Genomic DNA, 17,319 nt, shown 5'->3' with positions numbered 1-17,319 from the left:
CTCCCCTGGCATTCTTACAGTACCTGGGGAAAGTCAAGTCTGCTGTCCCAGTCCTTGAAGGACCAGTGGGACTAAGCTAGAAGAAATCTTGAGTACGCCCAGTTTCTTCTTAGCTTGACATCCTCTTTAGAAAGAGAATTCCAGGTTTCTGTCTTTTGTCTGGAGACAACTGGAACAAAAACAGACACCTTTGGCTTCTTCTTGCCAGTCCACATGTGTGCCAAACAAGCCCACATTCCTACGTCCTCTCCTCTGGGCTGTCTCCTTCACAACCTCGCCAAACTTGATGTATGTGTTTAGTTTTTTATTGCAACACGGCCTGGACCCAATACAAATTAGATAATGACAGTTGATGGCCCAAAAATGGCACCTTTGACTTTCAAATTCTCAAGGACTTTGATAACTTTATAACCAGGAACAGTAAATGGCAAGAGGTTCTCTATATTCAGGCTTTCTTCTACCTTAGATCCCAACTCTCCCTGTGTCAAGCTTGTACTCCTCATGAAATCCATTTTCTTAATGAAAACCCTCCCTGGGTCTCTCCTTCCTCCCAAACTTCTTCCTTCAAAACTCCTTCCTCCAAAACCCCTTTTGACTCTGCAGATGAACCCCCTCTGTATTCTCATCCCCCTGCATCATGGTGCTCCTCGCCCATCTGAACTCTCTGCCCTGGTGTCCTGCCCTGACCCCAACCAAGCCTTCAGCCCCAAATCCCACTTCTCCTTCTCCACCTGCTACCCATTCAAAAACCACCTGTACTATTCTCCCTTTCTAAGAAGTGGCTGGGATTGAAGGCACTGCTCGTGTTCATATGTCTTTTTCCATGTCTGATTTGTCACAGATCAAACAGCATCTGGGATCTCTCTCTGAAAATCCCCCTCATTATCACAGGGAATTCCTGACACATAACCCAATCCTTTAATTTAACTTGGCATGATATTTATATAATTCTAACCTCCACTCTCACTCTGATGAAAAGAGCACTCAGCTTAATATCTAAGCTAAGTATACTCAAAAGGCCTTTATGTTTTTCTCTTCATAAATCTTGTTTTCTTGGAAAAGGTATTTTCCCAGTTAACTGAAATACTTTTTTCCACTTTGTCTTCCCACTCTTGGTGCACGTATGAGGAACACTAAAATGACTTCTGGTGCCCTGGAACTCATTGGGAAAACAGAAAAGGTACCAAAAATCCTGTTTCAGGAAAAATCTGTTTTCCTTACAGAACCCCTGGAATTAGAGGTGAATAAGTACCTCTCAAAATCATCTTTGTCTTCCAGCTATACTTGTTTATTAGGCCCTGGAAACTGTTTTCCTAGCCCTGTTCTTTTTTTTTTATACTTGCTCTGTCACCAGATTGGAGTGCAGTGGCACGATCTCGGCACACTGCAACCTCCGCCTCCTGGGTTCAAGTGATTCTCCTGCCTCAGCCTGCCAAGTAGCTGGGACTATAGGTACATGCCACCACGCCCAACTAATTTTTGTGTTTTTAGTAGAGATGGGGTTTTGTCATGTTGGCCAGGATGGTCTCGATCTCTTGACCTCGTGATCCACCCACCTCAGCCTCCCAAAGTGCTGGGATTACAGGTGTGTGCCATCACGCCTAGGCAAAATATAATCTCATATAGTAAATTCCTGTCCTAAAGTAAATTAACTGGTTGTTTAAAGAAAGGAATGTTTACAACAAGTCAGAAAGTCAAGGCATGTGAGAGATTAGTCTGTGAAGGTCATGAAAAATTTTATAAAAGGGAATTTATGCAAGAAATGTACAATTTAAAAGTGATTAGGCCTCCTGAATGCTTTATAAAATGCCACTAATACTCTTAGCTGTACACTTCCATGGTTTGCAGCTAGGTAAGACCTAGAACACATTTTTACCTAGATTAAAAGGTTAAAGAATTGTTTTAAGTTGAATAAAATAAAAAATGAAGGGTTAAGCAAGTTTTGAAAGGTTAATTGTGAAGAAAATTCTGTAAATTGAGCATTAAAAGCACAATGGGTTTTCTTAAAACACTAACCTGCTCTTTTACAAAAATTATAAAGGGTTAAAAAAAGGTCTATAAAAATCTTACCTTATGGTCAAACATTAAAATGAGGTACATGTGTCTACAAGGTTTTATTAAAAATTGAGTTTAACATTAATAGCATACTAATACAAAGGTAAAACTTGGCTTATTTGGTATAAAAGCATACCGGAAGCATTGTCAAATATAAAACGGTGTTTGGTTTTCTTTGGGCTATATTTGTATAAATATGTTATTGGTATGTGTTCCAAAGTTATGTGAGACTCCTATAATTCTGATATCTTACTGTACATTATCAGTAATAATTATAATTGTTATGTTAAAATTATTGTGTGACACAAAGGTAACAGATATCCCTGTCAATTGTGTCTTCAACCTTGGCTACCCTAAAACTTTTTGTCATGCATAAACAATTCTTGTCTTGTTTATATAAAACCACCTTCTAAAGGTCATTTTATAACTGCTATAAAGCTCTAACAGGTGCCCTTGAATGAAAGATTTTGATAAAAAGTAGGACAGGAATTAACTGCATGAACTGAACTAATGGGGAGACTAGAGTGATCTTTCTGATGATTTGTTTAAAATATTGCTAATCCCTTGTTTTGTTTTTCAAAGTCAAATAAACTTTTCTTTTGTGCTACTGACAGCTTTGAAAAATTTAGTATACTCCCATGAACAAAATTTAGAGCATACTTGTTTCTCTCTACCTGATTTTCTCCAGAATTTGGAAACTGTGAGTATTCTCAAGTTATGGCAATACAGTTAGTTGCATAAGTTCAATAAGAATCTGTTTTCTTTTATAAGAGGATACAATTGGAAAAACTGGTTATTTTTACCAAGGCTTTGACTGGAATGGTGTGCTTTCCTGTAAGGAATCAAACTTGACTTATGAAGCTAATAAAGCCCTTTGAAAACTGGCCTCATATTTTGTGTACACAGTCCCTGTACAGGGTTTCTGACCTGTGATAAGTAAAGAATGTCACTTTCTGACAGGTCAGGAACCCCAAGTTATCATGGAACCTCAAGAGGAGAGGAATTCACAAATACATAGGTATTTGATGGTACAAATCCATGGCTGGGCTTGGCTTTAAAATGGTCTTATCTCAGATTCCATCTATGGAACAAAGTTCCATCAAAGCTAATTTAAAAGGCCTATGTCCAGGCATGGTGGCTCACGCTTGTAATCCCAGCACTTTGGGAGGCCAAGGCGGGCAGATCACCTAAGGTCAGGAGTTCAAGACCAGCCTGGTCAACATGGTGAAACCCTGTCTCTACTAAAAATATAAAACTTAGCCAGACATCATAGCAGATGCTTGTAATCCCAGCTACTCGGGAGGCTGAGGCAAGAGAATCGCTTGAACCCAGGAGGTGGAGGTTGCAGTGAGCCAAGATCATACCACTGCACTCCAACCTAAGGGACAGAGCAATACTCCATCTCAAAAAAAATGGCCTATGTAACAAATAATTATTCTTGCTGCACTATATGCAAACAATTAAACCAAGTATAATAAAGCAAACCAGCACTACCATGATTTGTCTTTTAATAAAAATGGGAAACTGGAGAAAGAAAATTATGTTTCAAAAACTATTGCATACCTGTTGCTAAATTCTAGTGTTGCCTAATGTTCTTCAATTTTTATTATTTTCTACTGTTTAAATTACATTCCAATACCCCCTTCCTCACCAAATACGTCTTGTCATTCCTACCTCTCTTTTTAAGCCAAATATTAAAACTTTTTAATAGAAATTATTTACTATGCTACCCTGTGGGGAATGCTTTACTCATTCTACTACTTACAGTAGTACTATATACCGTAGCACCCTTAGGGTAGAATAGCAGACAGAATCTCAATTACTGTAGCATTTTGCTTAATTATTATCCTCACAGCAGGAATAACAATTACTAATAGAAAATAACACATGGGCCTTTCCAAACATGCATCTCTGCCTCTTATTGGGTGAGGAATGTTTCCATCTCAACCAGTAGGGCCTAGTAAGAAACACTGCTATATAGTTTAAAGAAAGGGCTAAAAAGCTAAAGGAATACCAAAACAGCCAAATAGATTCTTGGTTTGGGAACAAAATAATAGCATGGATCATCCCATTCCTGGGCCCTCTCCTAATAATATGCCTAGGACTAATGTTCTTACCCTGCCTACTAAACCTTTTTCAAAGATTTTTAATTGACAGAATCATGGCCATTTCACACACAACTCCTCAAAAACATCTAGAGATGGCATTACTCCTACAGTCACTCTGAGATCAGAAAACTCTCCAACCCCTTGTTCACAGGAAGTAGCCAGAAAGAACACGTCACCCCTCATCCTTTTTATAACTATAGGGTCTGAATTGACAGAGCAGGAGCATCACCATCTTGGACAAGCACTGCCATTTTAAGGTTCACCTTGATCAAAAACTGCCTAAATCCAAAGGGCATCAGCCTAATGGCTAAGGTCAGCATGACCATAAACCACAAATCATATCTCCAACCAGAAACATTCCAACCATAAGATAAACCCCTCCCCAACCAGAGACATGCCAGCCCCGAGGTAACCTCCCCTCGACCCAGAGAGATGTCAGCCCCAAATAACCTCCCTTCCAACCATAGACATTCCAACCCTGCCATAAACTTCTCCCAAACACAGAAACATTCCAAGCCTGTGATAAGCTCTCTCATCCTAAAACCAATAAAAACCCTTAGTCTGTAAGAGAGAGCACTCCTGACCAAAATTGGCCAGAAGCCCCTGTCAGGTTTATTCTCCAAAATAAACTTGTCTTTGACTGTTGAGCCACTGTTCATGTTTCTTTCCTTTTTTTTAACTCTTACAGCTAGAAAATAATTACATGCCTCAAAATTAAAGAACATCCTTCTAAATGACCATGGTCCAAATATGTTCAAAATGCATAATAGAAAATTTACAACTAGTAAGGAAAATACTGCATATTAAACTTGTAGGATGCAGCTAAAGCAATGCTTACATGGAAATTTCTGGCTTTCAGCCCATGTATGAGAAAGGAGAAAGACTGAAAATATTTTATATAAAAAGTGATTTTTTAAAATAACAAGACAAATACCTAATTAAACCTTTAACAGAATAAAATAAAAACAAAGAATGAAAGTACAAAATAATTCATTATATAGTAGGGTTAACAATAATATATTGTGTATTTCAAAATAGCTAGAAATATTGAATATTCTCATCGCAAAGAAATGATAAATGTCTAAGGTGATAGATATGCTAATTATACTAATTTCATTATTACACACTATAAACATATATCAAACATCACACTAGATCCCATAAATATGTATAATCATTACGTATCAATTAAAAATAAATTTTCAACATTAACAGATGTTTAAAATTTTTTTTAAATTTAAAAATCAAAGACAAAAGCTGGTTCTTGAAAGGAATAATAAAATTTATGAATATCTAGCAATATTGATCAATATTAATAGGGAAAACACAAACTGTAGGTATTAGTTCCTATACACATTTTCAAAACAATGAGAAGGTACTAAGGAACAATTTTATGGCAATAAATTTGAAAATTTCAGCAACATGAGAAAAATACCTTTAAAAATACAATGAAAAGATTTTTGGGTAGAACGACATGGCTGAATAGAAAGCTCCACCGATCATCCCCACTGAAGAAACACCAAGTTTGACAACTATCTACAGAAAGGCAGCACCTTCATAGGAACCAAAAATCAGGTTAGCATTCACAGAGCCCAGTTTTGACTTCTTATTGCTGAAGAGGGTAGGAAAGATGGTCTTGAATTGCTGACATGACCTCTCCCCAATCCCACCTGGCACAGAGAATCTGTGCACTTGGGAGAGGGGCAGTGCAGAGATTGTGAGGTTTTGCATTGAACTCCGTGCTTTGCCATCACAGCAGAAAGCAGAACCAGGCTGTGCTCACCTGACACCTGCCCAAAGAGGGAGCATCAATAATCTGTTGCCTACAAGAAATGTACTTCACCTATAAAGACACACAGAGACTGAAAATAAAGGAATGGGAAAAGATATCCAATGCCAATGGAAACCGAAAAAGAGCAAGAGTCACTATACATATATCAGACAAAATAGATTTCAAGAAAAAAAGAAGAGACAAAGAAGGTCATTATATAATGATAAAGGGGTCAATTCATCAAGAGGATATGACAATTGTAAATATATATGCACCTAACACTGCAGCATCCAGATATATAAAGCGAATATTATTAGAGCTAAAGCAAGAGACAGACTCCAATACAATAATAGCTGGAGACCTCAACACCCCACTTTCAGCATTGGATAGATCTCCCAGGCAGAAAATAAACAAAGAAATGTCAGATTTAATCTGCACTATGGAGCAAATGGACCCAAAAGATATTTACAGAACATTTCATCTAATGGCTACAGAATATACCTTCTTTGCCTCAGCATATGGATCATTGTCAAGGACAAGACCACAAAACAAGTCTGAAAACATTCAAAAAACTGAAATAACATCAAATATCTCCTCTGACAACAATGAAACACAACTAGAAATCAATAATAAATGGAATTTTGGAAACTGTAGAAACGTGTGGAAATTTGACAATAAGTTCCTGAATGACCAGTGGATCAATGAAGAAATTAAGAAGAAAATTGAAACATTTCATGAAGCAAATGGTAATGGAAACACAACATAAAAAAACCTATGAGACACAGCAAAAGCCATACTAAGAAAGAAGCTTACAGGTATAAGCACTGTGAACCCTCAAAATTTGAGACAGGTCTCAGTTAATTTAGAAAGTTTATTTTGTCAAGTTTGAGGATGTGCACCCATGACACAGTGTCAGGAAGTCCTGATGACATGTGCCCAAGGTGTTCGGGGCACAGCTTGGTTTTATACATTTTAGGGAGACATGAGACATCAATCAATATATGTAAGAAGTACATTGATTCCATCCAGAAAGGCGGGGACAACTCAAAGCAAAGAGGGGACTTCCAGGTCACAGATAGGTGAGAGACAAATGGTTGCTTTCTTTTGAGTTTCTGATAAGCCCTTCTAAAGGAGGCAATCAGAATATGCATCTATCTAGTGAGCAGAGGGATGACTTTGAATAGAATGGAAAGCAGGTTTGCCCTGAGCAGATCTGGGTTTGAATTTTCCCTTTAGCTTAGTGATTTTGGGGGTCTAAGATACTTTCCTTTCACAGCACCTACATCAAAAAAAGGAAAATCTTTAAATAAACAACCTAACAATGCATCTTAAAGAACTAGAAAAGCAAGAGCAAACCAAACCTCAAATGAGTAAAAGAAAAAATAATAAAGATCAGAGCAAAGTTAAATACAACTGAAACGAAGAAAATACAAAAGATCAACATTTCAAGACATTGAAATGAAGAAAATACAAAAAAAAAAAAAAAACCCAAAAAACAAAAAACTGTTTTTTTGAAAAGTTAAGCAAAATTGACAAACCTTCAGCAAGACTAAGGAAAAAAGACAGAAGACCCAAATCAATAAAACCAGAGATGAAAAAGGTGACATCACAACTGATGTCACAGAAATTCAAAGCATCATTAGTCGCTACTATGAGCAACTATATGCCAATAAATTGGAAAATCTAAAAGAAATGTATAAATTCCTAGACACATACAACCTACAAGATTGAACTATGAAGAAACCCAAAGCCTGAACAGACCAATAAAAAATAACGAGATAAAAGCCATAATGAAAAGTCACCCAGCAAAGAAAAATCCGGGATGTGATGGCTTCATTGCTGAATTCTGCTCAAGCTTTAAAGAGCTAATACCGAACCTGCTCAAATAGTTCCAAAAAGTAGTGAAAGGGATACTCCTAAACTCATTCTACAAGGCCAGTATTACCCAGATACCAAAACCAAAGACACATCAAGAAAAAGAGAATCACAGGTCAATAACACTAATCAATATTAATGCAAAAATCCTAAAAAAAAATTAGCAAATCAAATTCAAAAGCATATTAAAAAGATCATTCATCATGACCAAGCAGGATTTATCACTGGGATGTAAGGATGGTTCAACATATGCAAATCAATTAATGTGGTACATCATATCAACAGAATGAAGGGCAAACAACATGTGATCATTTCAACTGATGTTGAAAAGGCTTCGGTGAAATTCAACATCCCTTCAGTATAAAAAAAGAAACTGGTATAGAAGGAACATACCTCAACATAATAAAAACCATATATGACAGACCCATAGCTAGCATCATGAATGGGGAAAAACTGAAAGCCTTTCCTTGAAGGTCTGGAAAACGACAAGGATGCCCACTTGTCAGCACTGTTATTCAGCATTGTATTGGAAGTCCTAGCTAGAGCTATCAGACAAGAGAAAGAAGTAAAGGGCATCTGAATTGGAAAGGGAGAAGTCAAATGATTATTGTTCACTGATGATATTGTCTTATATTCGGAAAACCTAAAGACTCCACCAAAAAACTATTAGAACTGATAAATTTAGTAAAATTGCAGGGTACAAAAATTGGTAGCATTTCTATATGCTAACAGTGAAAAATCTGAAAATGAAATAAAAAAGTAATCCCATTTACAATAGCCACAAATAAAATAAAATACCTTTTAGAATGGCTGCTATCAGGAAAATAAAAGATAACAAGTGTTGGTGTGGATGTGGAGAAATGGAGCCCTTGTACGCTGTTGGTGGGAATGTAAATTGGCATAGCCATTATGGAAAACAGTATGGAGATTCCTTAAAAATTAAAAATAGAACTATCTACTAACTAGAACAATTAACAACTCCACTTATAAATATATATCCAAAGGAACTGAAATCAGGATCTCAAAGAGATAAATGCCCTCTCATGTTCACTGCAGCATTATTCACAATAGCTAAGATATGGAAACAATCTAAATGTTGACAGATGAATGGATCAATTGTGATACACACACACACACACACACGGGAATATTATTCAGCCTTAACAAAGAAGAAAATCCCACCATTTACAACAACATAGATAAACCTGGAGGACATCATGCTAAATGAAAAAAGCCAGATGCAGAAAAACGAATACTGCTTGATCTCTTATAAGTGGAATCTAAAATAGACTCACAGAAGCAGAGAATAGAATAGTGGCTGCTAGGAGCTAGGGGTAGGAGGAAATGGGAAGACGTCTGTCATGGAGTACAAAGTTTTGTTAACAGTTGAGGGTGTCCAGGTTCTTGGCATCTTGAACAAATTTGACAAAATGTACAAACAGAGCAAGGAAGGAATGAAGGGATTTATTGAAAATGAAAGTACACTCTACAGTGTGGCAGAGGGCCCGAGCGTGGGGGCTCAAAGGCCCCGTGACAGAATTTTTAGGAGTTTACCCCCTAGAGTATTGCACTGGTTGCTTCAGGTATGCCCTATGTAAATGGAGTGGATGAAGTAAAGTTACAAAGTTATTTACGACATACGCCCTATGGAGAGAATATTTTCCTGTTATAGCTGATGTGTGAATTGCCCTTATGTTCCCAGCCTTCAGACTCTATTTTTCTGCCTCAGTTTCAGTGATGAAAGTGAATACGTTCTGGAAATCCAATGTACAACAAACAATGTGACTATCGTTAACAGTACTGTATTTTATACTTGAAATGTACTAAGCGGATAGATCTTATGTGTTCTCACCACAAAAAAAAGAAAAGAAATAAAATGATAACTGTGTGAGATGTAGATACCTTAATTAGCTTGATTGTGGTGATTACTTCACAAGGCAAGTGTATATCAAATCATCAAGTTGTATACCTTAAATACATACAATTTTAACTGTAATTTAAAAAAAAAAGGTGAAAAATCACACTGTTTAGAGAATTTTCTATAACACGCACACTATTTACTGCAGGAATTTGGTAAAAATATACCAACACCCTCTTAGTCTTTTTTGGGAAACTCTTGCATTAAATCCCTTTTAGGGACAGCCAGCAGCTAGATTTAGCAAACCTAAAATTTAGTTTTACCTTCTTTTTATCACGACAGACATTAAGGGGTGAACCAGCCTTGGCTCTAATTTTCCATAGCCTCTTAGAGTGTGGCCAAGATTCCCTAAGTTTCTCTCTTCTGAATTTACTTTGATTTCCATCACCCCAGTGCAACTTTTTCTGCTGTCTCTACTCGTCCCTCTGCACCCTCTTACTTCTACTTTCCAAACCACTTAGTTTCTGGTTCAATTCCCTCTTGTTTTCACCATCTACTTTTTCCGTTAAACCTCTCTCCTGCCAGCTTCCTGTCCCTAGAATCCCGGCCTTACCTGCGACAGTTCCTTTTAACGGACCAAGGACGAGAAACCACTCCCCGGATAGGGTGGCGGCCAACAAACCCAGGAGGCAGGGCTCCCTCCTCCGAAGAGCATTTTCCGACTGTCTCCAACCCCACTTTCCTAGCGGTCACCAACCAAGTCTTTCCAGAAGGCAGCTGCCTGAAACAGGTGCAGCCGGAAGCCTGCAGCAGGACGCTCTCCTGCTGTTCGGGTGATGCTCCTGGCCCCCTGCCAGCGGCTCACAAACCAGGCCCTACTGGCGCTCTGCCCCGCCCAAGTGGTAATTCCCCAGAATTTCCCCCTGTGAAGTGGGGCCTTCAACAAGTCTGAGGGCTGTCTTAACGGCCTGCACCTGCGGCGCCATACTACGTCATTCATTTAGGGCCTAAGAGGCCCTTCCTTTCCAGGCACCTCCTAGTGTTCACCTGCACGGACGAGGATCAGCCCTTTGTCCAAGATGACTGCTACTATCATGGTTATATGGAGCCCCCCAGCCCCGAGTCTCTGGGAGTCCTCAGTACCCCTTTGGAAAACTTTGGAGGGATGTACAGATACAGATAACCAAGCAAACTTACAAAACCAAGCCCATAAGGCATTTTACCACATACGAACACCAGATAAGATAGGATTCAATTGTCACCTTGAAATGTGGCTTAACAAAAGAGGAAATACAGATGAGCTTTGAACAATGTGAGTTTGAACTGTGCAGGCCCACTCATGCGCGATTTTTTCAATAAATACAGTCGGCCCTCCGCAAATGCAGATGCAGAAAATACAGTATTCACAGAATGTGAAACCCACATATATGGAAAACTGACTTTTCATATACACAGGTTCTGCAGGGCTAACTACAGGACTTAAGTATGCATGGATTTAGGTATACGTGGGAGTTCAGGAACCAATCTCTGTGGTACACCAAGGGACAACTGTATAGTGTATCAGAAGCTGCGGTTTGAGGTAGAGAATTCAAAACCACCACAACATTCTGTTGGCTGGTGGACTCACTGCTGGCCCTTTGTGGAGTTGTAGTGGTGGGTAACTACAGTTTCAACTACTCAAAGTCAACAGAAGATAAATGTGATCAATTTAGTAGATTCTACTTCAATACAGTTAGGCCTTCAGATTTCTTTGAGACCGAGATTTGGAAATGAGAATCTTATCCATGTTGAACAAGACATAAGTCAACTTCTTGACAGTTTCAGTGAATACAGCAGTGTTCACCTTTATCCTCATTTGCCATGTGATTCTTGGACTCTCTGTGGGCAATAATTTTTAATCTTTGGATTGGCTTGGATTCAGGAATATGCTCCCCTCATTTTGGGTCAGCAGTTTGTATAAAGAGAGATTTCTTTCATTTTGCAGTAGCCACTGCTCACTCACTGGGCCATAATTTTGGTATGTCTCACATTGAGGAATTCTGCTTATGCAGGAAAAAAGCATTGCATCATGAATGCCTATCATACAAATACCAGCATTTTAGGCATTGTGGTTAACCTCATGAACCACAGAGGAGTCTGATAAACACACTGTCTTCTTGAAATGTTAATCCACTGGAACAATGTGGTACCAAGATACTGGAAGGTGAAGAAGGGTGTGACTATCTATGAGTCAGAACTTCAACGCAGAAAGGATCCTTGCCATGACTCTAATTGTAAATTAAAACCTTGGGCAGATGGTGATTTTGGGCCTTGTTGTGTGAAATGTAAATTTGTTTCTCTGGGAAAGCTGTGTAGAGCACACATCAGTGTGTGTGACCTTCTTGAATGGTGCTATGAAAGTACAAGGTGGTGCCCTGAGGATCCTTATGTATCAGATAGGACACTTTGTGGTCTACAGTGTCTACTCCTATAACAAAATATGCAACAATCACAATAAAAAATGTAGATATATTTTTGGCCAGACAGCAAGGAGTGAGTGCCTCTCTGAGCTGTTATAAAAAATTAATATACAAGGAGATCATTTCAGTTCCTGTGGCATGGAAGGTTTAATATACAAAAGATGCCCTTCTTCAAATAATTTGTGTGAGAGTCCACTGTGAAAATATATAAACAATTTCCAATGTAAAACAACCTAATGCTATGATTTAAAAATCAGTTAATGGTCCCAGATGTTGCGGAACTATTACTTTGGAAGGGATACAGTTGATATTGGGCAAGTAAAAGATGGTACTTTGTGTGGCCTAGAAAAGATATATATGAGAAGGAGCTAGGTCAATTATTCTATATATGACTGCAAATTGGAGAAATGTCCTAAGATTGCCACAGTTTATATAGGTGGGCCCTCCCTACTGTGAGGTTACCGGCTATGGAGGAAGCTCAAACAGTGGCTCAGCTCCAGGGGGTAGTCTCCTTCCCCAACTATTAACAATTCTTTGCACAGTAATTCTACTCACACTCTTTTGCCTTGCCTCATTATCTCATGCCTCATTATCTCATTATCAGAGTACTGTTTTCAACAAAATTTTTACTCAAGAAAATATCATTAGGATTTAAACAGGAAATAGAAGTATTACAAAGTATTCACTGATTCAGAGAATACATTTTTGGAAAGAGAAGATAGTACATGATCAGTCCAGTGACCTCCAGTTCATTAATTAAGACAAGCTTGTCCAACCCATGGCCTATGGGCTATATGTGGGTCAGAATGGCTTTGAATGCAGCCCAACACAAATTCATAAACTTACTTAAAATATGAGTTTTTCTGCAATTGTTTTTTAGCTCATCAGCTATTGTTAGTGTATTTTATGTGTGGCCCAAGACAATTTTTCTTCTAGTGTGACCCAGGGAAGCCAAAAGACTGGACACCCTTGATTAAAAAGATATGATCAAAGGCAGATTTTCTTGGTTCCTTATATTTAATTGAAAGACAAACAGGCACTGAATTTTTTAAATTAAACATCTTGTCCTTAAAAAAGTACTCATTTCTTTCCATTTAAGGTAGGATTGCACTCTGTAGGAAATCCTGGAATGTGTTCCATTATTTTTATCTTATTAGCTCTATGGATACACCCTTTAACCAGATATAAGGTAACAAGTATGTGGCACAATCACAGAGACAGAATATTGATAGGTACAGGCTCCCTTTGTAAAATCTGAAGGAGAAATGGTAGAAGCAATCAAAGCAAAGAATAAGGATAATAAATTTATCCCATAAAGGAACAAAAATTATAAAGGAACAAAAAGTATAAAGAGATATAGAAAGTCTTGTAGTCAAATACAAGGATTTTGTAGAAAGCCCAGTGAAGTAGTTTCAAAAAGGAATCTGGTAAGAAAATATAAATAGATCAGACTTGATATTTACTACCCTGGCTACTAAGAAAGGAACCTTAGAGATTCTAGCTGTCTTTAACTGCCAATTAGATGTCTGGATAATGATGCTGGTGAATTACTTTTCAAACATATATATCTGTGTGTCTCTGTGTTATACATGTATGAGTGTGTGTGTGTGTGTGTGTGTGTGTGTGTGTGTGGTGCCAAGTACAGTGTTCAGAGTTGTAGAGACATTCCTGCCCTCAGAGTTGCTCATTGTCCAGCTGGGAGAAACAGATAAGAGAGTACAGAACTACAGTGGAGTGGGGTAAATGCTATAACATGGGTGTGCACAGTGTTCTTGGAAGTACAAGTTATTGGAGGGGAGACCTGAAAATGAAGTAAAAATAAATAAAATATATAAATAAATTGGGGAGGCAGAATACACAAATTTCAGGCAAAAGGAAAAACATTTGCCAAACAAACAAAAAAACTATCATCAGCATTTGACAGAGTTGATGACTTCTTCCTCTTTGAATTTCTTTCTTCATTTGGTTTCCATGGGATCACTTCAGTAGCTGCTACTTCTCATATTCAATTGCTATTATTTTATATCTTCCCTATCTTCCCCAACACTAAGTGTTGTTAGAGTTCCAGTGCTCAGTCCTTGGACATCTTTTTAACTCTCCCTATACTCATTCTATTGATGATCTCATCCATCTCATGGTATTAAAGACCATATATAATCTATGATGCCAAAATGTGTATCTCCAGCCTACAGAAGTCTCCAGGGACTTCTGTAAAACCTAAGTTCATGCTTCTAACTGCCTACATGGCAGCATCACTTGAAATGTCTAATTGCCATCTGAAAATAAGTATGTCCAAACTGAATTCTTTAGCTCCCTCCTTCCACCATCGCCTCCCTAAAACTGCTTAACACACAGCCTTCCCCATCTCAGTTAATCCCAATTCTATCTTTCAAGTTGCCTAGAAAAACAAAAACTTATAGTCATCCTTAATTCCTTTTTTTTTTGTTCATCATACCCCACAACCGATCTGTCAGCAAATTCTATTGTTTTGACCTTTAAAATCTGATCACTTCTCACCATCCCCACCATTACCACCCTGGTCAAATTCACCATTGTCTCCTACCTTGATTATTGCCTTAGCCTCCTAACATGTCTCCTGCATCCATTCTTATACTTGACACTCAATTCTCATATATCAGAGAAATTGTTTTAATATAAGTCATATCACATAATTACTTCGCTCAGAATGCTCCAGTGGTTTCCCATCTTATTCATAGTAAAAGTCTGTACAAGGCTTTACAAGGTTGTACCCAATATACCTCCTGCCATCACTATCGCTCTCTCTCTTTTTACCTGATTCATCTCCTATTTATTCTTCCCTTTGTTCATTTCAGCTGGTCTCTTTGCTGATACACTAACAGACCAAGGCATACATCCACCTCAGGGTCTTTATTCTTGCTGCTCCTTTGACCTGTGTAGATGGAGGGAAGGAAACCTGGAGAGAGGTAAAGATAAAGAAAGGAAAGAAGAAAACAAGGGAGGGATGATCCATAAAGTAAATCCATTTGAATAAAGGAATGTATTTAAATGACTAGCCTACGACCAAGATAGGGAGGTTATTCTATTATTTCTCTTGTGTTAATAATAATCATTATGTTATTGTGTCACCCATTAACCTAATTCACTACATTAAGAATAAAGGGGAGAAAATTTAGGAAAATCTAAAGCATTCTCAAAATGTGTGTTCATCCAACTCAATACTCATCCAATATAAAACTTATTAGCTGGCTGTGAATAAAAAAATATTCATAGAAAATAATTTGGAGTATTAAAAGACATTCATGAATGAGGTAAAGATGTTGCCTGGAATAACTGTTTGTCAATATTTTAATGGCAATCTTAAAATGTATTACTAAAACAAAAAGAAAGGAAATAGAAATAAAAACATTAAACTATCACTATGAACTTTCTGATAGTCTCCCTATAATACAAAAAAGGCTCAATCAAAAAAGATTTTATAATGTTTCAGGCACATGGCTGAATAAAGATGCTAATAAACAATCCAAAACCAGCAGCTTTCCGGGAACATACCAAAAACCACTTAGAAAATGTAATGGGGGTGGGGAGGAATATCTTATTTACAATATCAACTAAAATTATAAAATACCTATGAGTAAACCTGAAAAGAAATGTGACTCATGCATAAAAAAATTATAAAATTTTTCCAAAAATCAGAAAACTTCTTACATGGTTTAGATTTGTGTCCTCACACAAATCTCATGTTGAATTGGAGGAAGGACCTGGTAGGAGATGATTGGATCATGGAGTGGATTTCCCTCTTGCTGTTCTCATGATAGTGATTCTCATGAGATCTGATGGTTTAAGACTGTGTGTGGCACTTTCCCCTTCACTTTCTCTCTCTCCTACCACCATGTAAAGAAAGCGCTTGCTTCCCCTTCACTTTCCACCACAATTGTAAGTTTCCTGAGGCCTCCCAGTCGTGCTTCTTGTTAAGCCTGCAGAACTGTGAGTCAGTTAAACCTCTTTTCCTTATAAATTACCCAGTCTCAGGTAGTTCTTTATAGCAGGGTGAGAATGGACTAATACAGAAAATTGGTACCAGGAGCAGGGCTCTGCTATAAAGATACCTGAGAATGTGGAAGTGACTTTAGAACTAGGTAACAGTCAGAGGCTGGAACAGTGTGGAGGGCTCAGAAGAAGACAGGAAGATATGGGAAAGTTTGGAACTTCCTAGAAACTTATTGAATGGTTTTTATCAAAATTTAAATGCTTATAGTGATATGAACAATGAAGTCCAGGCTGAGGTGGTCTCAGAGGGAGATGAGGAATTTATTGGGAACTGGAGTACAGGTCACTCTCGCTATGCTTTAGCATAGATACTGGTGGTATTTTGCCCCTGCCCTAGAGATCTATGTAACTTTGAACTTGAGAGAGATGATTTGGGGTATCTGGTGGAATAAATTTCTAAGCAGCAACGCATTCAAGATTTGACCTGGCTGTTTCTAAAAGTGTATGCACATATTCATGAAGAAAGAGATGGTCTGAAATTGGAACTTATATTTGAAAGAGATGCACAGCATAAACGTTTAGAGAATTTGTAGCCTGATCATACAGTAGAAAATAAAAACAATTCCTGGGGAGAAATTCAAGCCTGTGGCAGAAATTTGCATAAGTAAAGAGGAGCTGAATGTTAATAGCCAAGACAATGGGGAAAATGTCTGCAGGACATTTCAAAGACCTCCCTGGCAGTCACTCCCATCACAAGTCTGGAGGCCTAGGAGAGAAAAATGGTTTTGTGGGCAAGGCCCAGGGCCCAACTGCTCTCTGCAGCCTTGGGACACAGCATCCTGCATCCCAGCCATTCCAGCTCTAGCCATGGCTAAAAGGGGCCAAGGTACAGCTCGGGCCATGGCTTCAGAGTGCAAGCCCCATGCTTTGGCGGCTTCCACATAGTGTTGGGCCTGCAGGATGCAGAAGGCAAAAGTTGAGGTTGAAAACCTCTGCCTAGATTTCAGAGGATGTATGGAAATGCCTGGATGTCCAGGCAGAAGTCTGCAGCAGGGGCAGAGCCCTCATGGAGAATCTCTACTAGGACAATGCAAAGGGGAAATGTGGGATTGGAGCCCCCATACAGAGTCCCCACTGGGGCACTGCCTAGTGGAACTGTGAGAAGAGGGCCACCATCCTCCAGACCCCAGCATGGCAGATCCATGGACAGCTTGAACCGTGCAC

The sequence above is a fragment of the Piliocolobus tephrosceles genome, chromosome 6 (genome assembly GCF_002776525.5).
Source record: "Piliocolobus tephrosceles isolate RC106 chromosome 6, ASM277652v3, whole genome shotgun sequence".
Lineage (NCBI taxonomy): Eukaryota > Metazoa > Chordata > Mammalia > Primates > Cercopithecidae > Piliocolobus > Piliocolobus tephrosceles.
This window is presented reverse-complemented; position numbering follows the sequence as displayed.